Source organism: Leguminivora glycinivorella, chromosome 16 (assembly GCF_023078275.1).
Source record: "Leguminivora glycinivorella isolate SPB_JAAS2020 chromosome 16, LegGlyc_1.1, whole genome shotgun sequence".
Classification (NCBI taxonomy): Eukaryota; Metazoa; Arthropoda; class Insecta; order Lepidoptera; family Tortricidae; genus Leguminivora; species Leguminivora glycinivorella.
In genome coordinates, this window is record NC_062986.1 from 18,127,420 (window position 1) to 18,138,911 (window position 11,492).

The window sequence follows — 11,492 nt, forward strand, 5'->3', positions numbered from 1 at the left end:
TTTATATTTATTGTGGTTAGTACTATAAAATAAAATAAGATGTTTGTAAATACACTGATTGTACAGCAAATAAGGCTCTATTTGGGTTTCTTGTTAAAAGGCTTAGCGATTGATGGCGTTCGTGGATTTATTCTAGGAATTATTTTTTGTGCCAAGAAGTTGCGGGCTCATCTTTCACCACTTTTGCTCGATACAAAATATTTAATTATGATTATACGGGAATAACAACTAAGGCAAAGTAACTCAGAAATAGATTTTCAAATGACATGGGAAATTAACAATACTTATTCAGAAATATATTTCTAATCAGAATGGTTTGAATATTACCTACTATGAGACTAATTTGAGGTATAAACATAGCTATCTAGTGAGACTAGACCTATTTTTTTTAATTAAATAGGCAGCAAACGAGCAGACGAGCCGTCTGATGGGATTCACTCATCGCCGCCATGGCCGCGCATTAAAAAACATCAGGGCAATCACTTATGCGTTGCCAACCTTTGAGAACCCTAAATATCTGCTGCCTGAATTTTAGGCAACATGATATAATTAGTAGATAAGCTGATGGTTTTCCCACCATGACACAACCGGCTGACAATTGTTTTGTTCATGATAACATCTAAAATATCATCTGATAAAGTATCGACTTAAGTCACGCGGCCCCGGTAGGCCTAAGAAGCGCTGGCTGGACGTCGTGGGAGCTGACATGCAAGAGAATAATCTCACTCCTAAGGATGTCGAAGACCTGGCAAAGTGGAGAAGACTGAGCAGGAAAGCGGACCCTGGCGCTAGGCCGGGAAAACGCTAGGTTGAAGAAGAAGAAGAAGAAAGCATCGACCACAAATATGGGAAGGAAGGAGACCGAACATGCCGGGCGAATTGTATTGAATACGCCTGTCAAAAGTTCTTGAACCCACACACAGCACTGGCTCCGTAGCCGAAGGGCATTTCTGTGACGCGAAACGCCACCGAAACGCCGCAGAATGGTAGTTTAGCTCTGTCGCGCCAATACGCAAGAGCGATAGAGATAGATAGCTACGAAAGAAATATTATCGTGAGCGTTTCGTGAGCGTTTGTGCATTCGGCTGATCCTTTACTTGCCCGCAAAACGACAAATACCTACGCTTTATTTAGCTAATAGTACGAGTAATAAGTTACTACGTAAAAGTCAGAAGAATAGTAGGTATGTACCACGCGACTACACAGGCGGATGCGTGGCGCCTCTCGGTCACTCGTTACCTCGAGGCAACTGCTAACGGGTAGGTACTTAACGCGCGACCGCGAGCGAGTGAGGTGAGTGGGTTGGGCTATTGCGCAAACCAACGAAGCAACTGAACATCACACACGCACACAACGACACTTGTATGCTCAATGAGCTAAAGTTATGAGGTTAAAGAAAATAGGATCAAAATTATTTCCTAAAATCACACACGGTGCAACATTTACTAAGAAGCTTGAGCGAAGAACTACCGAAACTGAACTAAGTTTGAATAATTACTATAAGGACATCACTAGTCGAACGTCCCCTCCACTAGCATCGCTGTCAAAAAAATGGCGTCAGACGGACTCGGAGCGTCGCTTGAAGATAGCTTGTCATTGAGCTTGTATTTTGAGATTCCGTTTAATAAACTGTATAATTAATAGTGGTATCCTGGTGTTTTTACTCTAACAGTTTCAGAAGCGCGATATTAAGTTACCCATATACGCCCGTACTATGAAATTTGTCCGAAATTGACAATGTCATCATTCTCGCGCCGCGCTCGTAACCATTCATTGTCATCCAACAGTATTTAATTAACACCAGTCGATCTGATTCAACGAGTAAAGACACTAGCACCATATACTACAGTTAAAAGTATCCATTGCAGTTTAAGATATATTCAAACTTTGGAGTAGTATTTGATCATAATGAGTGCGTAACAGGAAGTAAAGGTGGTCCAAACACAGTGTTCTGGGGCTGAAGTGATCAACATCCACTATTGTCCAATAGTGTGTTGTTTCTTTCTTTCAGATCAAATTATGTACATGTTGAAGAAGTAAATACTTGCTCACAAAGTGTATCACAGTAACCCATGGACTGTGAAAGATGAACCACATCCAAGTTGTCAAAGAGTATTATTAGTATAATATGTATAGAGAGGCTGCTGTAGTGAATAATCATTAGCTCACCTTGTGTGTTGTGTTTTTGTGCTTCCAGATATGTTTCAGAATACATAATACATATTGTACCTACTTGTGATATATTGACAATTGTCACGGTGTCACAGTGAAACAGAATATAAGATAAGTTTCAATCTAAATGGCACCTAAATGATTCCTTATAACAGGTGACTTTATGGGTTTTATGATCTACAAAGAGAGATGATCATTATCTTGCCCTATTTGTCATATTAAAAATAAGTTTGTCCGGAATGACATGGAATAAGGTATTTATCCTACTCAATAATATTGTGCCATTGCATCTGGCTTATGTAAGTATACTGACAGTAAATACATTTTAAATTCACTACAGGTTAGTATAATGGATGAGTAAATAAGCATAAGAAAACTTTGACAACTCTTTTGTGACTATAAGTTTTGTCACTTTACCGTGGACTGTATTTTGAAATCTGTCTTAGTGACATTCTTATGCATATAAACTCTGTATGATCTTGCATTTTTCTAAATGAGGAAACATGTTGCTATATTACATGGCACAAATTCATCAAAAATGTTGATAAAATAATAATAATATTAACATAATAATATTTTGATGAGGTTAATTATGCATCTTTGTAAAACCATAATGTGTGTTAAAATTAAGGGCATAGCACTGAAGTATAGTGTATTGTTGATGCTGTTTTGTTTATAATAATGCTGGTTTAGCATTGCAAACATTTTTGACAAAAAAAATGTATTCAATGTAATCATGTTCTAAATTGAACCAAAGACAAATATATTACCTAGACAGACACTTGGAACATTTATTATCATGACATAGTCCAGTGTCCATTTAATGCATTGACAGTGATATAATTTGTTCTTTAAATTACATTCCTTTCCAGATTAATTTATTGATTACAGTAGTTGCCTGCCGGTAATCCGGAGACTATTGACCATAAGTTGAAAATACTTGCATTGATAAGGCATGATTCCAGAAGTTCCTGAGGTTAAATCTTGCTAAAAGCTGGAAACACCAAACTGGATATCTATTGAACTATTTATGACACTGGTAAAATTTGTCATAGCTAATGGTAAGAGATTTTGATATTTATAGACCCGATGGACTTTAACGGTCTACATGCTATACTTGTCTGTTACAACAAATCAGTTTGATTTGGAATTGGGCTTGAAACATGCCAATCAGTTAAGTTTTTAAAAGATGTGCAATAATCTGAGGTAAATAACTTAATTGGAGCTTCTAATAATTTTAACCACTTCACTGCGAAGGAATGTTTCCGAACCGAAGCATGACAAACAGGTTACCGTTTGAAGTTGACAAGTATTGTCTAGGTACTTTTAATATGTTCTGTTCCTTGAAATATAAAAATAACTGTACACTTCTATTGCTTCTTGATTTCACAAGAATATATATATTTTACATGTTTGTGACTTTTGCAAGAATCAAAAATAATGATATTTTGTTATAAAAACTCATTAACTTGTACTAAGTATTCTTGCATATGCATAGTATTAACACAACTAACAAAATTATGTAGTTGTGCAGGTGGCAGCTATATGGATAATGTTGTGCTTTAAATTGCACATATACCTACAGCTATAGCATCTCTCTAGTGTGTCTTTTGAAGCATTGTCTGGCAAGCTTGATGGTTTAATCAATAAGCACCATGCCTGATGATGATATATAAATACCTTTGTCAAGAGCCATTTGGTGGGTGAACAATGATAGATAAAATATTACATTATTTGAATGTAGTGAAACCTCGATAAGTCAAGCCAAGTGCCATATGATTATTCTTGCTTGACTGGAATGTATTTCAATACTGGTATAGTAGGCGTGTTACCTTATTTAGGAGCACGGGAAAAATAAGCCAAGTTTCATAAAATTATTTTTGGTTGGCTGAAATGTATTTCAATACTGGTATTTATAGTAAGCGTGTTACCTTATTTAGGAGCACGGGAAAAATAAGCCAAGTTTCATAAAATTATTTTTGGTTGGCTGAAATGTATTTCAATACTGGTATTTATAGTAAGCGTGTTACCTTATTTAGGAGCACGGGAAAAATAAGCCAAGTTTCATAAAATTATTTTTGGTTGGCTGAAATGTATTTCAATACTGGTATTTATAGTAAGCGTGTTACCTTATTTAGGGGAACGGGAAAAATAAGCCAAGTTTCATAAAATTATTTTTGGTTGGCTGAAATGTATTTCAATAATGCTATCTATAGTAAGCATGTTACCTTATTTAGGGGCACGGTAAAAATAAGCCAAGTTTCATAAAATTATTTTTGGCTGGCTGAAATGTAACTCAATAATGCTATCTATAGTAAGCGTGTTACCTTATTTAGGGGCACGGGAAAAATAAAACAAGTTGCACGCCGGATTGAGAACCGAGTTGTGTTTTGTCTTATTAGTCTCAGATTAAGAACTGAGTTGTCATTACATATATGCACACCGGATTAAGAACCGAGTTATGTTTTGCCTTATTAGTCTCAGATTAAGAACTGAGTTGTCATTACATATATGCACGCCGGATTAAGAACCGAGTTGTGTTTTGCCTTATTAGTCTCAGATTAAGAACTGAGTTGTCATTACATATATGCACGCCGGATTAAGAACCGAGTTGTGTTTTGCCTTATTAGTCTCAGATTAAGAACTGAGTTGTCATTACATATATGCACGCCGGATTAAGAACCGAGTTGTGTTTTGCCTTATTAGTCTCAGATTAAGAACTGAGTTGTCATTACATATATGCACGCTGGATTAAGAACCGAGTTGTGTTTTGCCTTATTAGTCTCAGATTAAGAACTGAGTTGTCATTACATATATGCACGCCGGATTAAGAACCGAGTTGTGTTTTGCCTTATTAGTCTCAGATTAAGAACTGAGTTGTCATTACATATATGCACGCCGGATTGAGAACCGAGTTGTGTTTTGCCTTATTAGTCTCAGATTAAGAACTGAGTTGTCATTACATATATGCACGCCGGATTGAGAACCGAGTTGTGCTTGTGCTATTACTCTCAAATTAGGAACCGAGTTGCCATTGCATATATACACGCCGGATTAAGAACCGAGTTGTGTTGCCTATACATGATGTTAATAATATATTCTGTTCACAGGGTTTCCTGATAAACACATTGTACCTGAATCTTGTGGTATCCACGGTAGTGTAACTAATGTGATATCCACAAGTAAAAATGAAGTGATTTCCGTCACTTAAAGTGTGAATCATAATTATAATGATTACTTTAATGTCTGCTATACATTTGTTACTTTGATTATTGTTTCTTAAATAGTTCTGTTTATGCAATGTTGGCCTTAGGAGGCGGACCATGTGCATAAGACCTATTATTGTAATGCAGGTCTTTGGAGACGGACCATCATGTGTTATATAGACTATCCTTGCGAGGTTAGTTCTGTTTCTGGTATTTGTGATGCAGGTCTTTGGAGACGGACCATCATGTGTTATATAGACTATCCTTGCGAGGTTAGTTCTGTTCTGGTATTTGTGGTGCAGGTCTTTGGAGACGGGCCATCATGTGTTATATAGACTATCCTTGCGAGGTTAGTTCTGTTTCTGGTATTTGTGATGCAGGTCTTTGGAGACGGACCATCATGTGTTATATAGACTATCCTTGCGAGGTTAGTTCTGTTCTGGTATTTGTGGTGCAGGTCTTTGGAGACGGGCCATCATGTGTTATATAGACTATCCTTGCGAGGTTAGTTCTGTTCTGGTATTTGTGGTGCAGGTCTTTGGAGACGGGCCATCATGTGTTATATAGACTATCCTTGCGAGGTTAGTTCTGTTCTGGTATTTGTGGTGCAGGTCTTTGGAGACGGGCCATCATGTGTTATATAGACTATCCTTGCGAGGTTAGTTCTGTTCTGGTATTTGTGGTGCAGGTCTTTGGAGACGGGCCATCATGTGTTATATAGACTATCCTTGCGAGGTTAGTTCTGTTCTGGTATTTGTGGTGCAGGTCTTTGGAGACGGGCCATCATGTGTTATATAGACTATCCTTGCGAGGTTAGTTCTGTTCTGGTATTTGTGGTGCAGGTCTTTGGAGACGGGCCATCATGTGTTATATAGACTATCCTTGCGAGGTTAGTTCTGTTTCTGGTATTTGTGATGCAGGTCTTTGGAGACGGACCATCATGTGTTATATAGTCTATCTTTAAGAGGTTAGCTTGAGACCTTGTTTGTCAAAAGCATGTTTTATGACCTTAAAGAGTAGTGATCTCAAGGTTACCTTGAAAGGGTTGCTTGCGCTAATACTTTCCAGAGGTTGCTGGTGGAATTACGGTTTCCAATAGAGTGCATGCTACAGGCTGCGCGACAACCTTGTCATGAAGGGCCAACGTCTGCGGTCGTTGCGCCGCCAGCCTCGAAAGCAGCCGTATCACCGTGGCTTGCGTATGAAGCTTTGATATGGTAATGTTTGTTATCTTATAGCAAAATTAGTGGCTAGTACACATTGATTATTACCTTTTATTAATTTTATCATGTTGATAGATAAATAATTAGCAGTTGTTAAAGGTCCTGCCAAGGAGCAGCCATGTATTCTGCTTAATATATTTTCATAAAAAAAAAAAGCTTACATGACAATATTTTCTAATATCTTCATTGTCATTGTTTATTACTAAATTATTTTACGGCTATGTAAGCCGGGTCTGTAATTGAGAGCATCGACTATGCCAATCGTACATTAATTTCTCGTAACCTTATCATGTTACTTGAACGACAGTTGTGTTGTACTGATTCTATCACCTACTGGCTTAGTTCCAAGGAAAAATTATCACGTTCTCGTTACATTAAGGAACTTAGTATTTCCCATGTATGTTACAGAGCTTTTTAATAAGAGCTTTCTTGCTGCTTGCTGTGTTAGAAGGCGGCTATGCTCACGCATGGAGTGTGTCATGTTCACCTCTCACGAGTTTGATGTACGCGTTGTTGCGCGTGCGGGGAGCTTCACAGCCTACAGTGACGGAGCCAACTGTGAGTTTGTTCCATGTATTTGCTATTTTAACAACGCCAATCATCATTGTTATATTTAGCGGTTAGTTTGGAATGCACCGCTCACGTAAGGTCTTACTTAGAACATAATACTTGCCTGAAATGAAATGTATTGATGGGTAAAGATATTTACAAGCAAATATTGGATGGTGCTTTGTACACCGGTAATTACCTGCCCGCCGCTATATGTCATATATTTTACATAATTAATTTGACTAATATATAGTATCGATCATGGCGGTAAAACATGTAGTTTTCGTACCATTGGCACCTTAATAGTTTTAAAGCCTTACTGGCCGTGGAATTGTTAAAAAAAAAATGATCTGACTTACTTGTACTAGGCTAGTCTGGTCATGCAATCTTGAGTTTAGTTATGTCATTACTATGATTCGACTATAAAATGAGACCAATTACATATCTTGGTGTAAGTTAGTCTTAAACTACACCGGCCGTTTCCAACGGTACTCGAGTTAATCACTTCAAAGGACCAGGGCCTGAGTGTATAGCTGGAGTATACAAAGTTCTTGTTCACTCCGCAGAAAAGAAAAGAACAAATGAACAGATGAAGTCTACCGCCATCAGTTGGAGGCGCAGCCTGCTTCGGCTGTGTTGACTGCGGCAGTCATCAGTAGCAGCATGGATAGCAGAGACCTTCGGGACGAAAGGTCAAGGTCAGAATGGTCGAGTATAAGGACATCACTAGTCGAACGTCCCCTCCACTAGCATCGCTGTCAAAAAAATGGCGTCAGACGGACTCGGAGCGTCGCTTGAAGATAGCTTGTCATTGAGCTTGTATTTTGAGATTCCGTTTAATAAACTGTATAATTAATAGTGGTATCCTGGTGTTTTTACTCTAACATTACCACAATCCTATTAGAGCGAAAACTCCGTATTCTCTAAGACTTTAAGTTGGTTTGAAGTTTCAGGAAAAGTTTACCGACGAGGGGAAATAAGAACCACCCGGTTGCACCTGTAACCAAACAGTCCGTTCCCATATTAAAGACCAGTAAGGCACCTACACTTCACAAATACGCGAAATAGTTTCGAAAATGGGGAATGTTCTGATGAAATCTTTGACTTGGTGCCACCGTCGCGCTTTTATCACCGCACCTTCCGCCAAAGAAACAAAGTTCATCCTCATTTTCTCGACCCGTGGTATACCAAGATCAAACGGGCCACTCGCTCGTTTTTGCCCAGAACGTGCAAGTTGTAGAATGAGCTAATTTCTGAGGTGTTTCCCTTGCGCTATGATACGGGGTTCTTCAAGAAACAGGTATTTAGGGTTCTCAAAGGTCGGCAACGCATAAGTGGCTCCCCTGGGTGGCTAGCCGAATGGCACAAACGCTCACGAAACGCTCACGAAACGAAGCGCTAGTAGATATCTATCTCTATCGCGCTTGCGTATTGGCGCGACAGAGCCAGCGGCGTATCGCTTTCGTTTGGCGTCGGAGAAATGCCATTCGGCTACGGGGCCTGATATTGCTTATGTCAATGGGCGGCGATGACTGCTTCCCATCTGCTCGTTTGCTGCTTATTTCATTAAAAAATATTTTATTTTCAATTTCGACAATGCGTCGATTTTTCTGCTCCCGAGTGTATCTCACTCACTTTGTTATCGTCGTTCTATCCGCCGTCGCTCTTTGTGACAACATATCCATCTTCATTACTTAGATGGCTGGCTGTTCTCAACTGTGCGTTTCTCCAGAAACTTCCAGCCTCTATTCTATATTTCTAGTCGCTTTTCGGTGAAGGAAAACATCGTGAGGAAACCGGACTAATTCCAATAAGGCCTAGTTACCCTTCGGGTTGGAAGGTCAGATGGCAGTCGCTTTCGTAAAAACTAGTGCCTACGCCAAATCTTGGGATTAGTTGTCAAAGCGAACCACAGGCTCTCATGAGCCGTGGCAAAAGCCAAGATAACTCAAGGAACATGATGATTCTATATTTGTATTATTCTATATTTTCAGATTTTTAATGCAATAGGAGGCAAACGAGGAGACAGGTCGCCTGATGGTAAGTGATCACTGCCTCCCATGGACACCCGAAACACAAGAAGTGTTGGATGTACGTTGCTGGCATTTATGGTGTATGCTCTTTTCCTGAAGGTTTGAAGGTCGTATCGGTCTGGAAATTCCGCAGGCGACAATTCATTCCACAGTTTAGCAGTGCGGAGCAGGAAGCATGTGGAAAAACGCACAGTTGTGGCATATCTCGGACACTGGCGATCAAATAAATGAAAGGGGCGCGTTCCTTGCACACAATCTAAGCTCGTGTAGGTTAACGCGTACTATGCTTGTATGAGTGGAATATGACAGGTCGACTGTTCACGTTTTTGGCAGGCGGTAACTGTGAGGGGGTGGGCGGCACTTTCATTGGGGACCGGGAGTGGCCATACTGTACGATTAGTACTCTTTATTATACTGTGGTTGAGGACTGGCAGTCATTTAAATGGAAATTGACCATCAATCCTTAAAGAAAAGAGCGAAATCCCATCAAAAAAGGCGACCTTCTCTCAGCTCACCCTTCCGGGTTTTCGGGTGTCCATGGGCGGCGGTGATGGATTTCCATCAGGTGACATATATGTCTGCTCATTTGCCTTCTATATCAAAAAGAACTTTTATTCAGGCACTTCTCAGGTACAACATTTCTTTTGCGAACCGCCAAGGAGTGGAATGCCCTGCCTGATGAGATGTTTCCGCATGAGTAATTGAGTACAATCCAGGTATCTTTAAAGCAAGAATAAATATGTAAGGTACAGCGAGGCAAATCTAGACTGAGGAACAAATGTAACTGGTTAATTTTTTTAATATTTTACAATGTTTGCATTATTAAATAGAGTGTCCACCGTGTTCAGTGGATACATATAGAACTCAACATCATAGTGTAATAATGGAACAAATGATTAAGTAGTTACAATTGTCCCCCAGTCGAGATTTTCCCCGCTGTACCTTATAAGTAAGCGTGCTCCACCGTAGACCGCATCATCACTTACCATCAGGTGTGATCGTGGTCAAACGTCGAGGAGGTTAACAAGCCCTGTTATTGACTCGTCTTTCGATTGCGCAAACTTAGCAACTGTAGAAATGCCGAATTTATACTAAAGTTATTTGAACTTACGCCATCTAAGAATTAGTAGCTACCGTTCATTTCGGTAGTAAATCTCTTGAATATGAATATCTTCTGAGCAGGTGCCGTAGCCGAATGGCATTTCTGCGACGCGAAATGAAAACGAAACGCCGCGAAAGGTAGTCTGGCTCTGTCGCACCAATACGCACGAGCGATAGAGATAGATATCTACTAGCGTTTCGCTTCGTGAGCGTTTGTGCCATTCGGCTATGGGTACCCCCCCCCCAAATGTCACAATTGTAAGCTTCGTAAGCGTTTTGTACTTAGCTTTTCCTATCGATCTATTGTAAAGGCGACGTATATAAATCAAATTTGCGATTAATGTAAACAGATCTTGTAAGTATTCAAAATATCTTTAATTTCCATTCTGTCATCAAACACTGCCCTCATTTCATATCACATCATTATCGTAACCCATTAAAGTAATAAAATAGTTTTTTTTTTACCATAAACGTTCAATGCAATATTATGGTATCATGGAGCTGAATAATGATCTGATGATGAAACAGAAAGGTGGTCATAGGCACTCTGTTATGAAATGTCGTATCTCCAACGAGTAAGGGGTATTTAAAAACGTCTCGGTGAGTTGAGCAGTAGATGTTGAAAGAAAGGTACAGTCGGCGATAAAAACTTTTGCCAAATATGTCATTTTTGCATGAAACTTATTCACAATTTCTATTGCCGATGATTTTGTGTGAAGTGGCATCTGTCAGCACAAGGCCGCATTTTATTTGTAAGAAATTGCTCGTAAGCATGAAGACGCTTGACGCATCAGAATACTGAAACAATGAGTACGCATGCATACTACCAAGCGATTTCTCTTACACAAAAAGCGGATAGATGCAGACAGATGTGACTTCGTTTTTTTGTGGTGCGACAGAGCTAGACTGCCTTTCTATTGCCACGTATCGTCAACGATTTTCACTATGGCTAGGGCGGCAGGTAAACTAAGTTTTAGTTGGTTCCCAAATTAGATGCACTGAATATACATAGAGTACGTTTTATAATTGCTTTTATTTATGACGTTGTTTGTTATTTTCTGTAGTTAGTAGTTAGTTTTTCTGGAAAAGTATGATTCTAGGTTCGTAAGAGCAATTATTTTTGTAATGATCACTGATAATTGTATTTGTTGCGCAATTCTATGTATTTAAGTATTTGGATACTGTAAAGGTATATTGTTTATAAATCG

At 39.2% G+C, this 11,492-nt stretch overlaps 1 long non-coding RNA gene across 1 annotated transcript; it reads left to right on the forward strand.

The window, feature by feature from the left end:
- The first annotated feature begins 6,210 nt into the window (after window positions 1-6,210).
- On the forward strand, window positions 6,211-7,159 carry LOC125234744. The gene is made up of 2 exons (XR_007178023.1): window positions 6,211-6,595; window positions 7,010-7,159. It is a non-coding gene; the product is annotated as an uncharacterized LOC125234744 (long non-coding RNA).
- Window positions 7,160-11,492: the final 4,333 nt, after the last annotated feature.